General features: G+C 40.5%; 1 non-coding gene across 1 annotated transcript; it reads left to right on the forward strand.

Moving 5' to 3' along the window:
- The first annotated feature begins 21,468 nt into the window (after positions 1 to 21,468).
- LOC140707250 (U1 spliceosomal RNA) lies at positions 21,469 to 21,632 on the forward strand. Its single transcript, XR_012087170.2, has one exon. It is a non-coding gene; the product is annotated as a U1 spliceosomal RNA (small nuclear RNA).
- Positions 21,633 to 25,945: the final 4,313 nt, after the last annotated feature.

Raw genomic sequence — 25,945 nt, forward strand, 5'->3', positions numbered from 1 at the left:
TTTAGAATTGATAGGTTTGTTCTCCTTGCAGTCCAGGGGACTCTCAAGAGCCTCCTCCAGCACCACAATTCAAAGGCATCAATTCTTCGGCAGTCTGCTTTCTTTATGGTCCAGCTCTCACTTCATACATCATGACAGAAAAACCATAGCTTTGACTACTCGAACTTTTGTTGGCAAGGGGATGTCTCTGCTTTTTAAGATGCTGTCTAGGTTTGTCATTCCTTTTCTCCCAAGAAGTAGGTGTCTTTTAATTTTGTGGCTGCTGTCTCCATCTGCAGTGATCGTAGAACCCAAGAAAGTAAAATCTGTCACTGCCTCCATATCTTCCCCTTCTATTTCCCAGGAGGTGATGGGACCAGTGGCCATGATCTTAGTTTTTTTGATGTTGAGTTTCACACTGTTTCTTCCGCTCTCCTCTTTCACCTTCATTACAAGGTTCTTTAATTCGTCCTCACTTTCTGCCATCAGAGTGGTATCATCTGCATATCGGAGGTTGTTGATATTTCTTCCGGCAATCTTAATTCCGGCTTGGGATTCCTCCAGTCCGGCCTTTCGCATGATGCATTCTGCATATAAGTTAACTAAGCTGGGAGACAATATACAGCTTTGTTGTACTCCTTTCCCAATTTTGAACCAATCAGTTGTTCCATATCCAGTTCTAACTGTTGCTTCCTGTCCCACATATAGGTTTCTCAGTAGATAGATGATAGATAGATAGTAGATAGGTGATCAGGCATTCCCATTTCTTTAAGGACTTGCCATAGTTTGTTGTGGTCCACACAGTCAAAGGCTTTTGCGTAGTCAATGAAGCAGAAGTAGATATTTTTCTGGAACTCTCTGGCTTTCTCCATAATCCAGCGCATGTTAGCAATTTGGTCTCTAGTTCCTCTGCCCCTTCGGAATCCAGCTTGTACTTCTGGGAGTTCCTAGTCCACATACTGCTGAAGCCTACCTTGGAGGATTTTGAGCATAACCTTGCTAGTTTGTGAAATGAGTGCAATTGTGCGGTAGTTGGAGCATTCTTTGGCACTTCCCTTCTTTGAGATTGGGATGTAGACTGATCTTTTCCAGTCCTCTGGCCACTGTTGAGTTTTCCAAACTTGCTGGCATATTGAATGTAGCACCTTAACAGCATCATCTTTTAAGATTTTAAATAGTTCAACTGGAATGCCATCATCTCCACTGGCCTTGTCGTTAGACAGGCTTTCTAAGGCCCACTTGACTTCAGTCTCCAGGATGTCCGGCTCAAGGTCAGAAACTACATTGTCTGGGTTGTCTGGGATATCCAAATCTTTCTGATATAATTCCTCTGTGTATTCTTGCCACCTCTTCTTGATGTCTTCTGCTTCTGTTAGGTCCCTCCCATTTTTGTCTTTTATCATGTCCATCTTTGCACAAAATATTCCTCTAATATCTCCAATTTTCCTGTGCTTGCTTGGAATAAATTAGGATTTTCCCAACAGCGTGAAAGTGAGAGTACTTTTTAAAAAAATCCAATTATGAGAGCCATGCTTTGCAACCACCCCAATGCAAGGAGCTCCTTGTAGCAAATTTGTGTAATGGCAAGGCAAAGTATTGTCCATTTTGTGTCCATGTTCAAGTTAAGCTCAAATAGTAGAAAAAGAAACCAAAGAACTCAAGTCTACCTGGAACCATCAGTAGCTGCTGTTTAAGTAGGAATTATCATTTTATCCCTAATATGTATAGGTGCTCTCTATGTACTACTGAGTATCACATCATACATTAAGAGAAATAATTTCCTACTATGATAATGTTTTCCCATCAGGCATGCAATTACTTCAAAGCTCTGTGTTTTGGCAATTAGACTTGCACACAAAGCCCATGTTTACATTACCTCTCAATGACAGTCACAAAACAAGCCACTTAATTTGCAACACATGATTTGAAACAGGATAGACCTTTTTGAGCAAGCTTGACTTCTAATCATGTGCAGTGCCATCTTGTTTGAACATCACTGATGATGAGAATCATTTTGTTAACCTGCTTAGGGAGACTTCCATCTATTCTTCTTTTCAGCTGATCCTGTGTTAAGCCCTGATATTGAAAATAGAAAACAGGAGGAGCTTTGCTGTGATACAGCACAAATGAAGACCTACATCAAGGCAAAGGAGTTGATCAGCCTGTCCTACATAGATGCTTCAGAAATGAGCAGAAGGTTTGTACTTGCTGTTGGATCTTTCCTGACCTTCGGTAGATCAGCAATGATTTGTGATCCCCAGGTATTTAATTATAGCTGGAAATAAATTATTTTACACTTTGTTGATTAGAGTGGGATATAATGAATGCAGTGCTCGAGTGGGATTAAATTGGATAGTTCTGTCTGTCTGAGTCATGCCAACTTTTGCTGTCCCCCCACCAATCTGATAGCACCTGCCTTTTGAATTCAATAATTATTTGTTTATTTGGTCATTTGGTTTTCTTCTCTAGTCTAGGAGGCTCATCAAACAGCCTGAGTAAATATGATCACTCTACTTTCAATAGTTGGGGTTGTAGAAGAATGGATTGGACTGGCATTGCATTTTAATGACCAGCGATGGTTTTTTCTAACCTAAAAAAGAGAAAGAAACTAAGCACATTTCACAGAGTTATATAATATCCCTCAAATTGTATTCAATTTTTAATGTTTTTGGATTTTTTAAGACCTATTTCCATGCAAGCTTTACACCTTGACAAATTTGTGTCAGAGTTGTGAGATTTGCTAGGGCTGGCCAAAACCGAGGAGAAGTTTTGTTGAGGCTAATATGTAAATTGCAATGTTTTGGATGATTACAATTTGCTAGAGATATCTATATTTTTAAAGCAAAAAAGGATCATGTTGCTTTTTAGACTTCCATCTCTAGTATTGTTTTACTAATTTCTATTTAATGGTGTGTCTTAATGTGAAGATCTATTTTTATTGGTCTTGTTACAAAGATATGGCTCTTCCCTCACAAGGTCCCTTTATGACTCCCCCCCCCAATTTGTGTATGTGTGTTGTAGCTGGGCATGAACCTTGAAACTGGTGGTTCATGATCGTTCACATTTGTTGCTATTCATAAACCACAAACTTTCAGAAACCTTCTGAAATAATGAACTGTTTTGTGCCATTTGGGACTTCATGGAGTGTCAAAACAGCCCCCCCCCAGGAGTTACAGATGCCAAACTTGCAGCAAGTCTATTGCTGACTCTTCCTTCCCCACTTCTCCTAGTTTCTCCAAGAACATTGGATTTGGGATGTCCAAGTTACAGTCCCCCAAAGCAGGTCTCCCCAGGAAATTGTTCTTTAGCAGCTGGCTTGGGGAAAATTAAAGGAGTGGTTCAGGTGAGGAAACTTGAAATGGTGTTGTTCATCACGTGGTGGACTGGGGAGGGAACAGAAAGGGAGAAGACATGGGAAGAGGGTGTAATGCAAAGACTAGCTAGCTTAGCATCTTCTTCCCATGCTGGTTGTTGCAAAAGTGAAACCACCAGCTCAGCTGCCCAGGATGTGGCTCCTATAACCAGCTACTCCCAGAGGGTGGATTTGGGGCTCTGTGGTTGCTGCCTGACCTGACAATTAATCCTGCACAATTTTTTTCTAGGTGCCCCCGCCCCATGTTGCCTAGAGAATTGAATGAATGACTTCAGGCTGTCCGGACAGGGATGGCATGTGCAAAAAGGAAGCCTACAAATTGCCAAAATTAGTTCAGTGTTTTGTTTCATTCTAGACAGACTTGCCCGAAGTGCCCTGAAACAAACCATGAAATTGCTCACTTCATGGTTTTTTTTGTTTTTGATTGTTCTTTGTTTCTTTTTCTTTTCTTTTTTTCTTTTTCTTTTTTGCTTCTTGGTTCATTTCATGCCCATCTTTAATGTCTGTATTTGCTTTTATTATTGATATGAACGTGATGTTTTAAATGACCATAATAAAAGAAAGAACAATAAAGGAGAATCTTGTAGTGCTAATATGCTCAAGTTACTCTCCTCATTAATGTTTGACGTACAGTGGTGCCTCGCTTGACGAGGATAATCCGTTCCAACAAAATTGCTGTTAAGCGATATCCTTGTCAAGCGAAATAAAAAATCCCACTGAAATGCATTGAAAACCAATTCAGTGCGTTCCAATGGGCTGAATAACTCACCGTCCAGCGAAGATTCTCCATAGGGCGGCCATTTTCTGCTCCCTGTCTTGCAAAAAAGCCTTCCTAAACACAGCAGGGAGCCATTTTGTACACCCGGTGACCATTTGGAAACCCGACGATCAGCTGTTTTTGATCGTCATAATGCAAAGAATTGGTTCCCGAAGCAGGGAACCTATCATCGCAAAGTGAAAAAAGCCCATTCAAACATTGTTTTGCAATCGCAAAAGCGATCGCAAAAATTTCATCGTGAAGCGGATTCGTTGTCAAGCAGGGTAAGCGTTAAGCGGGGCACCACTGTATTTTTAAAAGAGGATCAGAATAGCATGAAGATACAGTAGGATCCCTCTATCCATGAAACTTATATCCATAGTTTCAGTTATCCATGGTTTACCAGAGCCCGATAATCAATATAAATGGGGTGGGCCTTGTGGTCTTTATCCTTCCCCATTATGGCCTTTTTCCTGACTTTTTGTATGTTGTATATTGGGTTCACTGCTCTAGTCATTCATGGTAGATCATTGAATGGATCCCCTATGGATACAAGAATCCTACTATAATATGACATAGTCATTTCTCTCTGTGTACCTTAATTGCCATTGGAAATGGTTCAGCATGTGTTCTTGCTTTATGCCTCTGAAGTAGACGTTGGAAATGTCCTTTTAAGAGGAATCTGAAGATCACAGCTTCTCCTGTTTGTCTGCAGTCATTTGTGGTTGGCATAGATCCCTCCTTTGCTTTAAATCCTATGGCAGGCACAGAGAACTGTCTTTGTAATTGCAGCAAGACGTCCCTTCTGCCTTCTCCAGGTTCAGAGGAAAGGGAAGAAAAACCAATCCCTTCTCTTTTTGATTTTTTTTCTCTCTCCCTTTGTTTTTGTTGATGCAGAAAGCACAAACTCTGGCTTGTTTTAGAAACAATAGTTTTCTGGGATTCTGCAATTTTATTTGACAAAAAAAAAAAGGAAAAATGTTTGGGCTTTTATTTCTACCTTAATAGAACTTTAAAGGAAAATTTCCCCTTTGAGAAAAAGTGAATTTTTCAGCAAAATATTGTGTGTGGTGATTGTGTGAGATTTCTGTGTTGCGGCCCATACTCTGCATATTTGAATAAGCCAATAAGGAGAGCATTGGCATCAATTTCAGCTACCAAGGCTCAAACCAAGTGTATTAGTAGAAGGCAACTGAGCATGTGCAAATAACCTCTCAGATTCAATGGCTGAAATCCAGTACAGTGGTGCCTCGCTTGACGAGGATAATCCCAGCAAAATCGATGTAGAATGAAATCGTCGTCAAGCGAAAGTAAAAAACCCATTGAAATGCATTGAAAACCGATTCAATGCGTTCCAATGGGCGAAATACCTCAGCGTCCAGAGAAAATCCTCCATAGGGTGGCCATTTTTCAGTGCCTGTATAGCGAGGAATCCATCCTAAAACACAGTGGGGAGCCATTTTTCACAGCAGGTAGCCATTTTGAAAACCCGACGATCAACTGTTTTGATCATCGTTAAGCGAAAAATCAGTTTCCGAAGCAGGGAACCGATTGTCATTAAATGAAAAAAAACCATACAAACATTGTTTTGCAATCGCTATAGCGATTGCAAAATACTCATCGTTAAGCGATTTCCTTGTCTAACGAGGTAATCATCAAGCAGGGCACCACTGTAGTAAGTTGCAGCTAGAATAGGCCTATTAAATCAGTGGGGGTTTGGTGAGTCAACTCCTCCGTAAGGTCCATTGACTCAATGAGCCTACTTTAGTTGTGACTTGCTACTGCTTTTCAGCCTTTTTATAACCATAAGCACATTACTATATAAAAGCTCTGCAATACAGACAGAAGACTTTTCTTTTTCCATCCAACACATGCTGCTTTTTTCAAATATAATCAGCAATCATCTCGTAATCATGTGAACTTTGCAGACCTCTATACTTAACAGGCAAAAAAGAGAAATGCTGAGCTGACTCTGATGACTGACTGCCAATTCCCAGATCTTGATTAGATAGGAAATCCCTAGCGCTGCTTGAAAACCAGTTTGATGCAGCAATTAGAATGCCTTGCCAGGGCAGAGGAGGGAAAGAGGTACACATCCCCATTTAGTCATAAAAAGTGAGTTTGGTTTATATAGCGCCCTCCCCCATGCATAGGAAAAACAGTGAAGGGGAATCATAGTCTGGGATCAACATCACTGGGCCCCGCTTCTAGAGTGAGAATTTCATTGGATTTGTTGGGTTTTTTTTTGGGGGGGGGAAATCCTATCATTTGCAAAATTTCTTCATAAATTTGAAGGACACAAGTTGTCATTTCTTAAGAATGTGGAAGGAAACAAAACAAACTGGCTCACTCATACTGCAGAGTAGTGCAGTAGTTTAGGTATCTGGTGGTGGAGCAGAGGTTGAAAGTTCAATTCCTCATTATGCCCCTTGATGAGTTTGAGGTGTTAGTGATGATTCTAAAAGGAGAAAACTTTCAATTATCTATATTTACTGTCTTTATAATGGTACCTGAAGTGCACTTGGCAGCAACACGTCCAGGCACTTCCTCCGAGTGGGTGCTCACTGGAGGGGGTAGGATGCTGAACCACACAGATCAGCTGTTTGGCTGTGAAATTAACCATGCCAAACCACCAAACTGGAGGCTTGTGCCCGTCTCTAGTGTTAGCCTCTTGGATTCAAAACAGTAAAGGAGTTTTACGATAGTTAAGAGACAATGAGGTTTTATCTGGCATATATTTGCATGGATTCTCCCTGCAGCTGAGAAAGGGGGGATGTTTCTAGCCCTTATTGTTCTGAAGTTATTGGAAATTGTATGGGCATTTTCTGATGAAATCTCAGAAACCACTTACGTTGCAGATGCTCAGTGGATACAGAGTTTAACTATTATGTATTAATTCTGCCTGTTTCACTCGTCAGGAAAAAAAATTATAGCTCCCACACAGACACACATGTTGTCCTGACAACAACCCTGAAAAAATAAAGTGAGTGGCCCAAGGTGACCTAATGTGTGTGTGACTAGTCCCAAGAGCTTCCTGATTCAGAATTCTAACCATTAGCCACTACACTGCACTAGTCCTCTTTTCATGAAGAGGGAAATGGTATTGATCTATGAAAAACAATGATCCTACTATAGCAAATCATGCAATGTAAGTGGAAAGTTGCTTAGTGATACAGGTGGCAAAATTGATTTTTGGTGAAGAATTTGCTTAGTGTTTTGTTTTAAGAAGTATTTTTAGGTTGATCTGTACCTCACCATGATTATTGTGACAGAAAGCTATAGCCTCTGTCTGTTTTATTGTTTGTCATTGCCATCACACAGCTTTGATCTTCCTTCGCAGCTCTGACTTTCTTGTTATGCTCTGTTGACTTGTGAACTGTCTTAGCAAAATTAATAGGAAAAGTTGTTGTAGTAGCACCTCAATCAGAAAATATGCCGTTACCACTTCATCCTCTCAAAATAATCTGTGATTAATGATGATGCAGTGCATGTATCATCCAGAATGAGGAGAGCAACATATACTCCCTTTCTGATTAACTGTTTCATTGTCTAATTAGCATGCAGACATCAAAGTGTCCCTTGTGAGGATTTTCCCCCTGCACTGTGGAATCTAGGTCATGCTTTCTTAGCCTATCTTCTTGGCTCGGTAAAACTTAAACAAGGATAAAATTAGTGATGGCCTGAAAAATAATCTTAACAGCTACCGAGGTTTCTTTAGGCATCTACTAGAAGAATTTAAATTTGAATTTTGATTCAAATTCCATGCTTCAAGCATATCAGTATACTACACAGCTGAGGCTCCAATACTTTGGCCATCTCATGAGAAGAGAAATCTCCCTGGGAAAGCCCCTGCTGTTGGGAAAGTGTGAAGGCAAGAAAAGGGGATGACAGAGGATGAGATGGTTGGACAGTGTCACTGAAGCTACCAGCATGAATTTGACCCAACTCCGGGAGGCAGTGGAAGACAGGAGGGCCTGGCAAGCTCTGGTCCATGGGATCACAAAGAGTCAGAAACAACAACTAGACAACAATAGCAACACACACACAATGCCATAGTGCTGATGGTGATCGCTGAAGTAGCAGGGCATATGTATATGAGCGTAAAGCTAACATGAAATGTTTAAGAATGTATTTCTATAAAAACTTCTAAGATTTTTGTTTTGTACTCCTCATGAAGTGAAAACATTTTTGTAGAATTTTAAACGTATTTTCTCTACTTTTTTAAAGCTACCATTCTGCCATTCTTTCCTTGTAAGGCCCTGGAGAATGCCCATCATGGTATCTGGCTACAAAATGGCAGCTATATTTCAAAGGCTAAGGGAAAAACAGACCTCTGCTACTCCAATGTGATTAATGCATCCTATTCCCAACAGATTATTGGAGAATGTCTCATACCCACATCACAAACAGGGTGGATTTTTTATCTGAAGACTAGAGTTTATGAGAGGAAGAATTTGCAGTGGTAGTTGTGGAGTCACTTCCGATTTCAAAGTAGTTCCATCAACCACATTTCATGTATATTGAGCAGATAGAGGTCCACAAACAAGAGGATGGGCGGAAGCAGTGAAGGAGTTTGTCCAAGAATTTCTTAAATCTGGAATCAGCACTGCACAACTTTGTTGGCTTTTTGGATCATGTCACAAGTAAATAACCTGATCTCTCAGGAAAGACCAAAAGATAAGGGAGGACAAATGGGGTGTTTGTAATTAATGATCTAATAAATGTTGGCGGACAAAACAGAGGTGCAATAGTGACAAAGAGAAGAATAGATGCTTGATGCAGTGAATAAGCCATCAGGAAGGAATGAAAGTGCACAGTGAATTAAGGAATGGAGCAAGAGAATTGAATTTTTTAAATTGCCTTTTGTATTTTCACTTCGTTGATAAATCTGCAGGACCAATATGTATAATTATGCCAAGGCCGTTATGCATGGCACTGAGACCTGAATCAGTGAGGCATATCAATTATATTTCTTCAGCTACCACTGGTGGAAGGTTACATTTTGATCCTAACAGCCTTCACTCAGAGGACAGTGATTGATATGGCACCATACAATGAGTGAAAAAAGTTGTTTCCTTCTGAGCAAAGCCCCTGGATAGTTGTAAGAGTTGAGCACCAGAGGACATGGCATGCATTGAAATGAAATGAATGGAGCAAGTGAAAAACAGCATCATGAAACATTCAGAGGGCCACAGTTGTATACTGTTCTGAAGCCTCAAATCTTGTCACTTTATGGGGCCACAATTTTTTTCCTTCAGCAGAAGAGGTCCACTTATTTTCAGACTGGATCATTTTGACTCATAAATACCGCAATCTGCATTTTCATGACCAGGGATAAAACAAGTCTATAACAAGCTGTTTCTGCTTCTTTCTAAAGGTTATAAGGGGGAAAATATGCCAGTTTTGAATAGACACATGCTGTGTACGGATAAGCAACACTCTTCTGTCATATTTCCTATTGAAAAGACATAATACCGTCAAGATACGCCTAAATTCCTCTGCCTCCCACACTCTCACTTGTTGAAATGCCACACTCTTTGACATTTGAGGTGCACACTGAATATTTCATTATATCATCCACATCACTGTGTTAGGTGGCAGACATTATCCAAAGCCTCAGCTCTGGGAACAATAGTGAGAGTTGACTTCTTATGTCACAGCCATGTTTGGCCTTTTTTTGTTTTGTTTTGTTTTGTTTTTTTGTTATTCCATCTGTCATAAATTGCTACAGGCAATGATATGTGCTCAACGGTAATGCGGATGTGAAACATGAACTACAGTTCAAATTCCTTCTGAGCAGATGTGCAAAGTACTCACTTTTAGTTATTAATTCTGCTAGAACTCCTTTGTTTATATCTTATAGTGGTGCATAGAAGAGATCTCGAACCATATCTACTTCATGTGTGTATATATGTGTGGTTGCATTGTACTTTCAACAGGTTTGTTTTCAGTGAAAAAGTGGAAACATGTTTCAAAATTGTTAATCTGAGGAGCATCATTAGTCATTTCTAAATCCCAGGAAACATTGTCACAGCAAAGAATACCCATGTTTAATTCTTGGCATATTTCTGGTAAATACCTGATAACATACTGGAAATATCTTCCTTAATCAACTAAACAGAGCAATACATGAACCAACTCCACCATCTTGAAACATGTTTTATTTGACCTCTCGAACTTCTGCACTCTGTCTGTGTGGACAATTTCAGTAAATTGAAATTCTCAAGTAATTTCTCAGGGGTGGGTCTCATTAATAGTGGCAATAAGACATCTTCATACCATTTTCTTTCTTCTTCCCTCCCCCCATAGTGTTGTTGCAAGTCACATTAGTTGCAAATGCCATAGCAGAATAGCTGCCATTTTGTATGCTTTACATCTTTCTGAAACATGAAGTGATGAGAATGGCAGCCCCAACAAAAAAAAGATGTTGGATATTGGGAGAAAACTTTGGAAAGTGGCGTTTTTCCTAGGGATGTGAGACAGAAAAATCTTAAAACATTCTCAGAGATCAGAGACATTTTCAAATATACTTTTATTTTCATTTCGGGGTAAGGTTAGTGATAATCTGAACATCTTCCTACACCTTTGTGCTATTTTTTTCCTTCTGGCAAAGAAAACCCTTCTTACCTTCCTTCAGAATTCTTTGAATATTTTATCTGAAGCAACAGATCCCATTTGTCCCTCTAATTAAAGTTTCAAATTTCAACTTGGCCAAATTTTAATAGATGTGGTGGTACCTCTCCCCCCATGACCAAATAAAGTAATTAAAACCCTCTGTTTTGAAGCCAAAATGACTGCCATTCAAACATAAACCTGGTGAACCTACTTCTGAGTAAATATGTATCCGATCAGGCTGTAAATCCATCTATTAGTCTTATTTGTTCTACTTTTACAGATGTGGTATGCATTCTCTGCTGTCATTTAATAGATGCACATGCTGTACTTGCGCTCTGTTTCCTCCTGCTTGGCATGCCAGAGAGCTGGGTTTGCTTAAATTATATTTACATTAGCTGTTGTCGGCAAAAGCTGCTGCTTGTGTGCGTGCAGCCTCGGTGAGTGGTATAATAAAGCCAACGTCAGTTCCTGAAAGATAAGAGCATCTCCGACTTTTAAATCCTTCTTATAAACTAATTCTAGAAGGCAGTGGAAAAAGGAAGGTAAGGAGCGTTGAACTACAGATCCCTGCAGGCAAAGTAAATATATGGACTGAGCAAAGCCACAGGGAGAGCAATTTCAATCAGACTGTTTTAATGAGATAAGGTAGATGGATATGATCAGGGAACTGTTCTTTGGATTCAGGTAATAAGACAGAAAATTAGAAAATATTAGGAACTTTTTTTCTTTGAGATCTGCAGGCTGCATTGATTCTTTTTTAACTGGTCCTGATCCTGCCTCTTTGCCATCAGCAAAGATTTATCTGTGTACATGGCGATAAATAAAAGAAAAAACTTTGATTTTAGCAATGGAGTAAGATGGGTAGAAAGTTTTTCACTTTTCTTCTCTCTCTTTCTGTGCTACATCAATGGCAAGAGCCATGGTAGCACCTTGGAGCAGTGACATGTACACCAACTGAATAGCGCAACTTTGTCTCCCCTTGAGTTAGAAATAATGATGCATGAGGAAAGGAACCACAGAATGGGATGATACGTCCGTTCTTCTAGTGGAATCACATCAGGTGTGACTGCCGAAGATTTTTGTCTCTGAGAAATAAGACTGCTAAAATGAACCCTGTGTTTACATCCAGAAGGCCTGTGGTTTCCAAACAGTACCCGGGGTCCCTCCAAACCCAGCCAGGGATGCTACGGAATCCACAGAAGTACTAATCATGCCAGGCTCCTGCTCTCCCTTCTCCCCCTCACCCACCATATTGTATTGGGGGCCAGTAAGACAAGGGAGTTGCGAGTCAAAAATTTTGGAAACCACTGCAAAAGGCCAGTCATAAAACAAGACAGGCCAATTTGCCAACTAAGAAAGGTGTGAAAATTAGATGCTTGCAGCAGTTAAGGATTTCTCTCACCTAGTAACAGACTACCTTTGTTGGCCTTTGCTAGTGCGATGTAGCTTTCCTGTCCCTTGGTCAGAGATGGTCGAGTTGCACTTCATTAGGAGGCTTTGGTATAAGACTTTCTGAGTTTATATTCACAGAATAAGTATGTAATTTTTTTTGACTGTGGCTCAACTCATTGATTTCCCCTTGACTTCAGTTCCACCCTCTGCAGTCACATGTTGGAGGAAAAAAAAGCTTATCTTGATACATTGAGACAACTTGATGATGAAGAAATTACAAAACCTCACAAGATTCTTCACCTCCAGGTGAGAGTGAGAGAGGAACTCTTTCTTTTTTCTCAGAGTATCTATAACTTACACAAGATGTGTCAAGGGTTCATTTCTTTTGAGCAGCAAAGTACACACACAGCAAACACAAAAGGACTGACTGATGGGTAAGAAAGGTGGCTCAACTCATCTAGTGCTTAAAATTCTTGGATAAGGCAGTAGTCATCCTAATTTTGAGCAATTGGTGCAAAACTGTGAGCTTGGGAAAAATAAACAAGCAGTTTTCTGCAAACCTCCCCCCAAAGGATTGTTATTTGTATACAACGAATCATTTTTGCCAATAAACATTTTCTTTTCCTCTGAGAAGCAAACAATACCTATGTACACATATATGCAAAGGAAGCATAGGAAGATTTGTTTATTGTTAACAAAAAACAGAAGCAACCTATCTAGAGCATCACATTCTTAAATAAAGGTGCACTCAGTGCTAGTTAGGAGCAATTTGTACAATTCAAGGACACTTTTCTGAGAAAAAAAGTCAGTTTTGGGCCAAGTATTGTTTTCACCAGTGTGACAACTGTCAAGCACACTGTGAAATTCCATGCTACCCTTCACATGAGTTGAAAAACAGCCTGATAATTGCTTTATATTTGAGTGAGAATTGGTTAACTGATGAGTCAGCTTCTGGGATTTTCCCTTGTTTGCTGTACTTTGCGAATAGGACTGAGCACAAGAGGGTATCCTGTAGATCAACTTGACTGCTGCCATTGGTTTTGTCAACATTCAGGCTGCCCTTTGCTATGTAAAGTATGGCATCCTTTTTCCTGCTGGCAACATGGTACGATATTGTGCAACAATTTCAGGCCATTTCCAGGCATTTTAAGTCATGCATGCAGAAACACAAAATCCCACATCCTTAAACTAAAGATATTTTGAAGAACTGAATTCTTATTGAGTTATTAATTTGCATGAACGGTAAGTTACATCTAGCGTCTTTCTGCAAATAACCATATCTTTTTAATTCAGCTACTGGGTACATAATAGGCCTTTGGCAATCAAACCGAGTTCCTATAGATGGGATTTTTAAGCAGAAAATATCTCATCCTCTCATGAGAAAGGAGAGAATTCTTTAGGTTCCTCGTGCTTATGCACGAGAAGAAATAATCTGCATTTCTGCAAACCAGATTGAAACTAGATTTATATTACATTGTGTCTAAAAGAGAAGCCATTTATCCCTATCCAAAGTGAATTAAAGAGGCGAGTGTATTTGTAATTCATGTGTTGCAGCTTGTAACAGCAGTTTCGTATCCAGTGGATCACACTAGCTTGTATATGGATCTCTTGTTGAACAGTTTGCTATCCATTACATAAGCAACAGACTGCTGAAAAACCTTGAAGACTTTCAATTGAATACTTGCTCCTGCCCCTTTGAGATGGAATATCCTCCCTTCCGAGAGACGAAACCAGCTGTAAAAACTGCAGTATAGGTTTGTTACTTGCAGCAGCAGAGGCAACAATGGTTCCATTCATCATTTCTTGTGTACAGTCCCTAAAACTATCATGAATTTATCTTCTATTTCCTTGTCCTAGGAGCCTTTGGGATTAACAATATAAATTACACATGAAACCTGGCCATGGTTTCCTTGATCAAACTTCAAATAAAAAAATGAGAGATTTGCATAACATACCTTGATGAAGTTAGGTTTTATAGCATGAACTGTAATAAACCTACTTCAAAGTATCTCTGTATTTTAAAAAAAATCAATAAAAGTTTCCACGGGAAGTAGTATTTCATCTATTGCACCTAGACGATAATTATAAAATACCTGACATGAGGACTTTAGCTGGAGATCACACTGTATTTCTACAATGGAGATCATAATTATTTTCCACCAGAAGTTGTATTAAAGTTACTTTGATTGCATATTATATTCCTCTGATGGTCTCCTTCTTTCTGTATGAGCTCTTTCCCAGCAGCTTATGTGAACTGAGGAGCAAAATTAATAGGTCGTCTCATATTTGTTGGGTTGGTTTTAGTGTATGTGTGTTTCAATTAATATCTTATTATGAATTTTTGGGTTTTTAAGAAGATAGCAAAGTCAGTATTATTTTAATTGTACTTCAGCAAACATTAAACAGCTTAAAGACCACCAGTAGTGAATAGTTAGTTGGACTGTGTTACTTGGCCTGCAGTGTAGATGTTTGTATTTTTAGTGGGGACTTTTAGTGGGTGGAGAGAGTTGGGGGATTTTTTAGTGGGTGGGGAGTGTTTGGGGAATTTTATGTGTGTGCATGTGTCTGGTCTCTGGGTATCTTTGAATTTCATTGTATGAGTATACAGTGGTGCCTCACTTAGCGATTGCTTCGTTTAATGATGAAATCGCTTAGCGATGACTTTTTCAGAGCGTTTTTACGCTTCGTTTAACAATGGTCCCTATGGGTGATTTTCGCTTAGCGATGGTTGGGACCATGCTTCGCATAGTGATTAAATTTTGGGCCCCCTGTTTCGCTTAATGATGGTTTAAACAGCCTCATGTCTGCTGTTTTTAAAATGTTTTTCTGTTATTTATAAAATTAAAGTTTGCTGTTTAAAATGTTTGAAATCATAAAGTGCACTTAATAAACCCTTGTTAACCAAATCTGACTTTGTTCTGACTCTTTTTTAATTTGTTGTTGTATTCCCCCCCCCCATTGAGATGCATTGAATAGGTTTCAATGCATTTCAATTGGGGAACTGTGTTTCGCTTAGCGATGAAATCGCTTAGCAGCGATTTTTTTGGAACCAATTAACATCGTTAAGCGAGGCACCACTGTACTGTGTATATACTTACAATGACAATAAATAAATAAATAAATAAATAAATAAATAAATAAATAAATAAATAAATAAATAAATAAATAAATAATTCTGGGGCACGTTTATTCCTTTTTCAATAATGCTTAAGATAAGATGACATGATATATCTTGTCTTTTCTTCTTTTTCTTTCTATAATTATTAAGCACTGGTTAAACACAGCACTCAAATAACTGTATTGCATTATTTGAACATTTGCATTTTCCTGTTGTTTGAAAATGGATTGTGCCGAGGGTGGGGGGACTTGATTCAAAGCTCAAAATGTCTTGGATGTTTTGGAAGCTTCATAGCAACATTCATAGTGATTTCTTAGTTTTTGAGAGTGGTTATATTGCATAATATGCTGGCTCCATTAAAAAGGGGTTCATATTTCAAGCTGGGGTTCATCCACACCCATTTTTATTCCAATGAGTCCATTTTCAAGAGATACCTATGATGGTCTCCTTGGAAAAAAAAATAGGTATGAGGATTGAGGTGGTGTCATATCATTGAAATGTAGAATGTGATCCTGAACATGGACATCACTTTCATATCAATGTCTCCAGTTTTAAGGAAGTTATTCCACTTTGTTCTATGTAGATATGTATAAAAATATGCTTGGTCAAGTTGTTGTTTTGTTTTATGTATTTACACTGTAATGATTTTTTTTACTTTTCAAAATCTATTTACCCAGTCTGCAGTTTTCTAATAAAGAAGGGAAAATTGTAAATAAGAACTCTGTGCATTTCTGGTTTGTTTTGCATTTTGTTATTTTAAAAAAATGAAGATAAAAATGCTTCTGACAATGTGTCGATATTAGAAAAAAGGGCAAAGAACATTGTGCAGTTGTAAAGCATACACAAATAAACTTTAGTCAACGGGGCATATGTTCATTAGTACACCAATTTGAAAAATATCCACAAATATATATGGATTTTTAGCACAGCCCCATAAAATAAATGTCAAATTTGACAATTACTTCCAATCCTCCCCATGCTTAATTAAGGCCCATTGAACTCTATGGAACTTATTTCAGAGTACATATATAAAGAGCTGTAATTGACTTTAAATCCCATTGCATCTTTTAGAGTGCAATTTAGGAAGTTGAAATAACAGCCCTCCCAATCGCCCAGATGTGAGCACAATAGTTGCTTAAGGTATAGCTATATATATCCTATTCTGAAACTGGAAGAAGACAACAACTCTAAGTAAAAAGAGATGAAGATTTCCCAAGTTCACCCCACCCTAGACCTTGGGATCAAGCCTGTAAGAGCAGAGCTATGGGGGGGGGGCACTGGAAGGTGGGAGAAGCCATTTTGTGGGAAGGGATGCCAGATGTGAATCACCTTCCCAGCATGGTCTGCACCTTTGAATAAAGCCTGCACCACAGTGACTGAGTGACACATTGTGTAGCACATGTCTACCATGTGAAGCTTTCTAATGCCTAGTGCTGTGAGGCCCAAATCTGGATGATTTCTGCCTGCTGCTCTTTAGCAGGAATGGAGAGGGAGTATTTGCACAACCTTTGCTTCCCTGCATTCAGCAGAGGGGTGAGATGGAGTGGGGTGGAGAGTCAGTGGAGATTATAGCAGGGTGGACTTTGCTTAGCCATCAGCGATGCTTCTCGGGCCTTTCTTCAGTGTGATAAGATACAGTAACATAAAACAATTGGTGGAAGCAGGAAACTGCTTTTCAGAATGGGAATTCTAGCCGTCTTTCCCTCACTTTCCTTCTCCTCTTCTTTTTTGCATTGCTGAGCCTCTTCATTGGCTTCTGGGCCTGCCAAACCTGACCAGCCTTTATCTATATCAACACAATACTTTTTACAGTCTCAAAGGTAAATGTATAAAAAGTCAAACTTGTTCAGAGCTATGGTGATTTATGTATCAAGTAGTTTAAAATCAGAGCACAAGGTAGGGCTGGTCCCACTAAACAAACACAGCATACTCCCAACAAACCTGTCTTTGGCTTTTTTTTCCCCCAGCTGGCATAGTACATTGGGATGAAGAGGGTCCCTTGCCATTTTTGAGCAAATAAAAAAATGAGATTTCTTCCATTGGTGGGACACTGTAATTCTCATTTAGGACTAGGAAGTGCAGAAAGTGCTCATTGTATTCTAACTACATTCCTTACCTTGAAACTAAAACTTATTATATTGATATGGGATCTTGGTTGCTAATCCTGGTATTAGCACTATGTGTGGTAGATTCCTCATTAACCAACAGATTAGTCAAACCCACTACAACCAGCTCATGTAACATTTCAGAGCAATACCTTTCTATCAACAAGTTATTATGAGCATGTTCATCATTGTACCTTCAAGGCATGACTTGTATGTGGGAATAGCCCACTGCAGATAGACCAGCCCATGGGGAACTTTCAGGGTATCTCCGTGACCTAGTTCATACATGTTTTGAATAATTCTCCAAATGACCTAAACCCTTTGATTAAATGTACTTGTGGCACTCTGCATCAATAAAAATGATAATACAAAACTTTATTAATTTTTTTATTATATACAGCTTCACAAAGATGAAATTTTAATTGCTACATCTCCCTACCTCCCTCTTCACTAAACTGCTTTGAAATAATAAAGATTTCAGTTGACAGACATCATCGGTGAAAGCTGGGCAAAAAATTGCAGTCTATGCCCCTGTGTTAATTATCTATGACCAGTATAAATTCAATTTTTTTGCACACAGGAAAGATAAAACAGTATTAAAACAACAGATTTTTTTCTTATCGTTTATTAGCTTCTGTCAGTGGGACTTTTAAGTGAATGGGAGAGAGAAGCAGGTGGGTTTGCACTTAATTGAATTAGAAGGTTTTCAAAATTTCTGAGGACTCCTGATTAATCAGCAGAGATCAAGTGTAGGATATTTTACACAGCTGGAATATTTATTTCTCTAGCCTAGGGTGGGTTTTTTAAAGTTCAAAACAAGCTTTCTAATGTGTTGCATAAATTCTATTTAAATAAGTGTTTTTTGTTAAAAAAAGACTAGGGAAGTTATTGGCTAACTTTTGTCCCTAATTTTCAGGTTTTCAGCAGGCCACCAGTAGGAGCAGATGAAATATAGTTACAACACCATGGCTTGGTGAAGCAGTGGAAAGGACATTTACTTGAGGCTTGATAGATCACAGCTTCTGAGGTTTATCTGAGACCCAATAGACAAATCCTCTGTCTTGGCTATAGAGGATCAGGAAATGATGGTGTTCAGAGAGGACCACCTAGTCTACCTGGATTATGTGTTACCAGGTCTTCCTCATCAGAAGGAAGATCTATTCACAGCTCAGTAGACGAGGCCTATTCCTCAACAATAGAGATGGAGGGTCTCTTGTGGTCCTAGGTAGACCAGGCCTTCCTCAAAGGTCTCCTGCCCAACATGTGGTAGGCTAGGTCTCTAGCCTCAACTGGAAGCAGGAGGCAGTGGGATATAATCAGAAGGCATCTCTACCCAGATTGTGGGTAGACTAGGCCTTCTTTCTTGGAGGGCACATCAACCCATCACTCAGTAGACAGGGTCTCTGGGTTGGCTCACAAAAGTTAGCTCTCCTTATATAAATATATCATAGAGAAACAGAAAGAGGCCCCAATCACGAAATCAGTGGGCAGACCTGTAGGGATTTGGGGTTCATATTGTGACTATAGAATGGTGGTGGAAAGGAAACAATTCACAGAGCTTTGGGCTCCTTAGAAAGAGAAGGAAAGGGTGGGGTTAAAGTAAAGCAGATGGACAAAGAAGGAAGATTGGGGAGAAATAGAGAAGGTTAATGGTTCCAGTGGGAGCCACAGTGTAAAAACAGAGTTCATTGTAAGGTGTGAAGGAAAAAAAAGTGGGGATTAATGAGGTGGTTTAAAAAGAAGTCATTGAGTTGAAATACACTTCTAAGATAACTGCTGCAGCCATTTTGAGTAAGTAAAGTTTTTTTTTTTTAAAGTGACTCTCAAAGGGCTGTGAATTACGCATCCTGTCTTAACACAGGCACCAAACTGCACTGGTTATGTACAGAGGAAGGGGAATTGATAGTGTGTCTAGAGTTGGCCAGCTGTGCCACACTCTGCAGGCATAAAGCTGAATTTTCAGCTGCCTTGACAGGAAGGAACCTTAAAGCCTGAGTGCCACAGCAATGCTGAAGAGTCACAGCCTGCCTGGAGTGACCATATGTCCTCTTTTAGCAAGGAGGGGCTTCCATTCGAAGAGCTGCTCTTCTTTTTCATGAGGTACAAGCAACTGAGTTAGCTTTCCTGGCCAAGCAAAGATTTGAAACTGGATCCAGTGCTGGAAATTCATTTAAGCAAATTGAAAACCTTCTATTCTCCCTCCCCTTTCAGGTTCTGAGGCTTCCCAGGGTGCCCTTTTGTCCTCGGGAAGCCTTTGGGAACCTCAGAATGGTGCAGAGGGGAGCCTCTGTTAGCCAAGCATCATTACTGGATCTCTGCTAGCAATTTGGATCCTGGTGGTGATGGAGGAAGCCGTGATTCTTTTATCATTAAAGGTGGACTCCATCCCCATTCCAAAAACCCCAAAGGCTTCCCCAGGGAGCCTTGGAAGCTGAACTGAGTGAAAAGGAAGCTTTCTGTTCGTTTAAATTAATTACTTCCACTGCTTGGATCCAGTTTAGACCTGCTAATTACGTCAACATGATTATGCCTACTAGCCTTATTTATTGATTGATTTATGTCCCATCTTTCTCTCAGTGCTGTGTCCCAAGTTGGTTACTTATTCACAATATTCTGCAATATGGTGAGCAGTCATGTATTTCCACTTAAATTATTGTAATGTCTTATGGTTACAATTAGAGATGGGTACGAATATAAAAACGGATCGCTTTTTTTCCAATGGATATAGCTGATTTGTTAAATATTTGTCAGTCTGTAATTTGTGGGTTCCAGAGACCCCCACAAATATGAAGGGATGAATATTTACCCGTTTTCTGCCTACTGGCCGTCGATCAGCTGATTGGCAGCAGAAAGGCAGCCACTGCCCCACACAGCCACCCAGTACCACAGACTATTCCCCACCCCTTCTTTTTCCTACCTTAGGCACCACCCCACCCCACCCCCCAATGACACTCTCTTACCTTAATCGCTGCTGCCAAGGTATTCTGGCCTCAGAGCCACACATGTAAAAATGGAGACTGTGATGGACAGTCCAAATGTCATGCCTGTCCATCACATTAGAACCCTGATGTGGGAGCCAATGATAGGACAGGAGGATGGAACCAAGAGAAAAAAAAAGAAGGGAGGACAGTTGGAATCAGTTAGTGTCGACAGTTAGGAAAAGTTAGGACAGGGGAAGAATTAGAGAGAAGAAGGATAGGGATATATGGAGGGGTAGATAGACAAGGAAAGATAGGATTTAAAAGAGAACACTTGGAAATGTATTTGCGAAGGCTTTCACAGCCGGGATCTAATGGTTGTTGTGGGTTTTTCAGACTCTTTGGCTGTGTTCTGAAAGTTGTTCTTCCTAACGTTTTGCCAGTCTCTGTGGCCAGCATCTTCAGAGGACAGCACTCTGTGCTCTGGTGCAGTTTGTTTGGGAGTTGAGTATTTGTGGCTGTGAGATCAGCTTTTGTCCTTTTCAGGAGATGGGTGATTATGGTGATCAGTGTGTTTTTGTTGTGGGTGTATTGTTGTGATAAGGAGGAGAGATTATCTGTCACTGTGATTGATGGGTGTCGTTAGCTGGTCTTTTGTGTGTAGTGATCACCAGTTCTTGTGGCTAGGTAGAGTTTTACCATTTGAACACTGTATTTTTCAGTTCTGGGAGCCAAGTTTTGCTGTAGTAACTCAAAGTAATCTTTTAACTAAACAAATCTAGTAACTAAAGATTTGCAAACCAAAGCCCAAAACAGCTGTGGTTTTTCCCAATATATATAAAGGATAATAAAGCTGTCATCTGTAGAGAGTTGCTGTACCCTCCAGCTAACTTCTCCACAGAAGGTGAACAGAAAGAGACTCCTCTTTCCTGCTTTACTTCTCCAATAGAGAAGCCATCCGGGTGACATAAGCAGGCAAATGCAGTCAGGTATTCTAATTCCTGTGCACTGGAGGATTGTGGGAGGAACACCCAGCCCCTGATGGGGGTCCCACAAGGCAACCAAAGCATGGAGAAGCTCTCTTGGCCTCTGGTGGGACTGGGGCTGTGCAGCCCTGTTCTGAGCTGGAGGTGCAGCCAGGGGGGGTCACCATGCCTCGGGGCGGGACAGGGCACAGAAGGGGGCAGGAGGTGCAGGGGCCGCTCCAACTCATACTTACCTGGCAGGGGAGATACCATGATCATGAAAGTGGTTTTCCCAGGGTGAGGCTCATCCATTGCACTTCAGGTGTGCTGATCCCTGTTATTTCCCCAAATGTGGGAAACTCAACTGCATAACTTGTGGTACTGGGGGACTGCAGTTGTGCTTTCCCCTGGTCTTTCTAGAATCACTTTGATCTCTTTCCCCTTTGGTCCTTGGCTGTTTTCACTGCCCTCTGCCATTTAAATTTGCTGCCATAGACCCGTTGGCCCTGTTGGCTTTCCAGGTGGGCCCCAGGAGTCAAATCCTGGAAAGCCAGCAGCGCAGATGGCACAGTGGCAAGGTACAATGCGGCTGCCATGGTGAGCAGCCTCTGGCGCTGGTTTGGAGGCCTCCCAGCACAGCAGTGGGAGGCTTCTGGGTGGTGGTGGCTGAAGAGGTTTTGAACCCTTTTTTACAGTATTCGCTCCATAAGACGCACACACTCCCCCTCCACTTTTTTGGGGGGAGAACTGCATCTTATGGAGCGAAAAATACGGTAATTGATTCCACTGTCCTACTGCTCTAACAGTTAGGACATTTTTCCTGACGTTCAATCAAATCTGGTTTCCTGTATTTTGAGTCCATTGTCAGGCATTAGCAAACTTTGGAAGCAACTGGTGCAAAAACCTGAAAAGCTTTTTATATTGCAAGTTCACAGTCTGACAGGATGAAATCTTTGGGAATATAAGCTGTGGAGCAATAGATTTCTGCATCACAGTTCGTAAGGCCAGAATCTGTCTGTACCCAGTAGAGTCCTGAATTGATCCAAAGTGACTAATAAGGGGATCTGTGTGCAACTCTACTAATAAATAGTAACTATGGAGACTGTTGTTTATATATTATTATAGTTTATGTATTATTATAGTTGGCCCCCTGGAAAGCCGGCAGGGCCAACGGGCCTATGGCAGCAAATGTAAATGTTCTCCACACTAGCATCATGAGATTTGAAAAACTGCAACCACATGGAACCCACAGGTCATATAGGTCTTTTCCATCTTTTTTTGCTTATGTTCAAGTAACAGGTTCCATAGGATTGGTCCTATGAGGCACTGAAATCCTAATGTTACCACGGCAATGAGAAGAACCCAAAGCAAAGCATCTTCTGTTTGGGCATGTGTAGAGTGCTTAGTCATAGGACTGTGATGTTAGGAAAACCGGCTGTAGTAAATCCCTGGTTTACACTACAAGCACAATTACATACATATGAAGTAACGTATGAAGAATAAATAGTCTTGGGGAAAAGCAATTTTTTAAAAAAAAAATACAGTTCCATAATGTTTATCAAGGTCTTTTGAATCATCAGCCTATAACAATTTGAACCCAGAGAGGTTAATGGGCGGAATGATAACTAAACATTACACCACCTGGTTTATTAGCATTTAGAAAGAAAGTCTACAGCTGAGAAACGGAGAGCATATTATGGCCCCTAAGAAAGATTGCTAAAGCCTCATTTCTTGCACATATGAATCTAGAGAACTTTAATAAAAAATACAACTTTCCAGCTGTTTCCAGATTGGCTAAATCAATGCAATGAATTTTATAATCTTTCTACCAGATGGGGGAAATGCTCACATTTCCAGAAGTGTTAATGGAATTTAGATAGAATGAAGTTCTGAACCATACGTTAGGAGAAACAAAATATGTGTATACAGATTTTTTAACAGCTCTGCAAGAGCCAACATCTGTCACAGTAAACTGAAATGCAAAGCACATGGAGAGATCCCCCTCCCCTTGTATTTATATAGGCAGAAATATGAAAAAGAGGATTTCATGTGCAAATCAGTCTTAATGATTATGGATTCCATCCAGCCTTAGTTAAATGCTTTAAAGTCCCATTGATTTCAGAGAGAGACATTTAGCAATCATTGGGGCTTAGAAGCATCCAAGCTTTTGCTGGAAGATATTGCATGATTTAATCAGATCCCACATATAGCGTCTGACATGCTCTGTTGATGCATTAAATACAGTATGACTTTGACTGATAATGACTAAAAATAGGGATTTATTCAGGTAGAATTTCAAAAGCCAAGTATTCGAACACCCCAAAATTTTGGAACAACTATTGTAGGACAGACAGGTCACAGTGCTACATTACCTCAACTGTGGTGACCAGAGCCTCTAATTTAAGAAGGACATCTCCCTTCATACGATAGAAGTATGGAGGAAAGGCTGGAAAAAAGAAGTTAAGAAAAGGTAGCACCCCGTAGGAACATATGTAGCCCCGGTGAAAACTATGAGAGACAAAGTAAATATATGGAAAGAAAGGTTCCCTGGAATTCTACATGAGGTGATTCTACATGAGGCAAAAGCTCTGGAAAACAGGAAAATCATATTGCTGATACTCTGTAAGCCTGCTGCTAATTTGGCAAACATGAGATCTTAAATGATTATCTATTAAACCCACTTGTTTCATTCCATTCATTTTGTTCTGATTAGCCTATCCCAGTAAATCACCACCATCATAGAACTGCAGAGCTGGAAGGGACCCTGTGGATCACCAAGTCCTGCCACAGCCAAGGAGGCACAGTAGGGAATCGAACTCCCAACCTCTGGCTCCTCAGGCAGACATTCAAACCATTGCGCTATCCAGCAGTTTTCTAGGTGTTTGTTATCTAGGTGTCAATAGGACTATTTGGGCACTTGCTGTTAAACGTATGAGCAGAATTGCTGGTCTTTCCCTCCATGTTGCATCCCTGTAACCTGGTGAGGTCACCATCCACATATTGTAGGATAAAGGTACAGATACCCCATGGCTGAGGCAACAGATACTCTTCATTCTCATATTTTGGGATGAGACACACAAGCCTTAGAATACAAGCCAGACTAAGCCACCCAGAGGTGGAGGTCTGTCTTCTGAAGACTATTTTATATGTATTAGCTTCTCATTCGATTTAGAACACTATTCATGCAAAATCTCAATCATGCAAGGATTTGTTCATCAGAACAATGAATTTGGCTGGTGTAGACTGTTAATATGTTGGGTCAATCCATATTTGAAGGGTTTGCAAAATTCACAGATTACTTTATTTGGGACAGAAAGAAACTGACCTTTAAAAAAAATCAACCGCAGGAGAAAGCAAAATTGGCAGAACTCTCTTTGGTGTAGGGCATGCTTTCCACTGCATACTTGTCTCCCCTATACATGGAGAGCAACACAAGTAGGGATGGAAATGAAATAGTATTGACTATATTTTTTATGTGTGTGTGTACAAATGAGGATGAACATATCCTTTTGTCTTGAAACTAATTCTGGAAGAAGAAAAGAGGGAGAAAAAGTCTCTGAAAATTCCCATCTTGTCTTAGAAAAGCTAAATGTAGTAGGTACCTACTGGCTAGCATCTGTGTCATCAAGACAGTTTTCCCTATAGGTTCTGTTTTGCCATAATTCATAAATTTACTCTGTGTGTATGTTTTCCTTTTTGCCTTTGTTTCAGTGGTGGCAAGTTGAAAAATGTTTATACAGTGGTGCCTCGCTTAACGATTATGTTAAACGACGAATCCGCTTGACGATGAGGTTTTTTGCAATTGCTATAGCGATCGCAAAACGGTGTTTTAATGGGAGCAAATCACTTTAGTATGCAAGCCTTCCAACAGCACTTTTAATCTTGAGCAGCATATTCTGGCTACAAATATTTTAGCAGGTTAATAAAACACAGTGGTTTTTCCATAAATCTATTTAGTGCTGCCAACCAATTAGAGGGGGAGAGTGGTGCTTTTGCTGTGCTTTGAATAACAGCTTAATCTGATCTGCAGAATGAAAAGGTGAAGCATTTCCTGGAATCAGTGGCTGGAGATAGGTGCCACTTGCTCTTATTTGGAGATTGTGCTTCACTTTAAAGCTGCAATCTCGGGGCCTAAAGAAATATATGGCAATTCATTGTTCAAAAATTCTTGACAATATTTCAGATTGTAGACACTGGGCAAGCATGTGGGAGAACTGGCATGAAAAGGTAACTCAGTGAACATACCGTATTTTTTGCACCATAAGACGCACTTTTCCCCCTCCAAAATGTGGGTGGGGAAGTCAGTGCGTCTAATGGTGTGAATGCAGCAATTTCGTTGCTGCTGGCCCCGTGGGGGGGAGCGTCGCAAGGGTCCGGGTGAGCCTTCCAGGACCTTTGCGAGGCTCCCCCCCCACGGGGCCAGCACGGGCAAAATCGCCAGCTTCCAGGTGGGGGGAACGTCGCAAGGGTCCTGGAAGCTCACTCAGATCCTTGCAACGCTCCTCCCACCCACGCACGGGCCAGCACTGGCAAAATCGCCAGGTTCTGGGAGTGTTTTGAGGCTTCCCAAGCCTCAAAACACTCCCAGAAGCTGGCGATTTTACCCCCCCTGGCCCCATGGGGGGGAGTGTGGCAAGGGTCCAAGGGAGCCTCCCATGACACTTGCCACCCTCCCCCACCTCCCCACGGGGCCAGCCCTGGCGAAATCGCCAGGTTCTGGGAG

Source organism: Pogona vitticeps, chromosome 4 (assembly GCF_051106095.1).
Source record: "Pogona vitticeps strain Pit_001003342236 chromosome 4, PviZW2.1, whole genome shotgun sequence".
Classification (NCBI taxonomy): domain Eukaryota; kingdom Metazoa; phylum Chordata; class Lepidosauria; order Squamata; family Agamidae; genus Pogona; species Pogona vitticeps.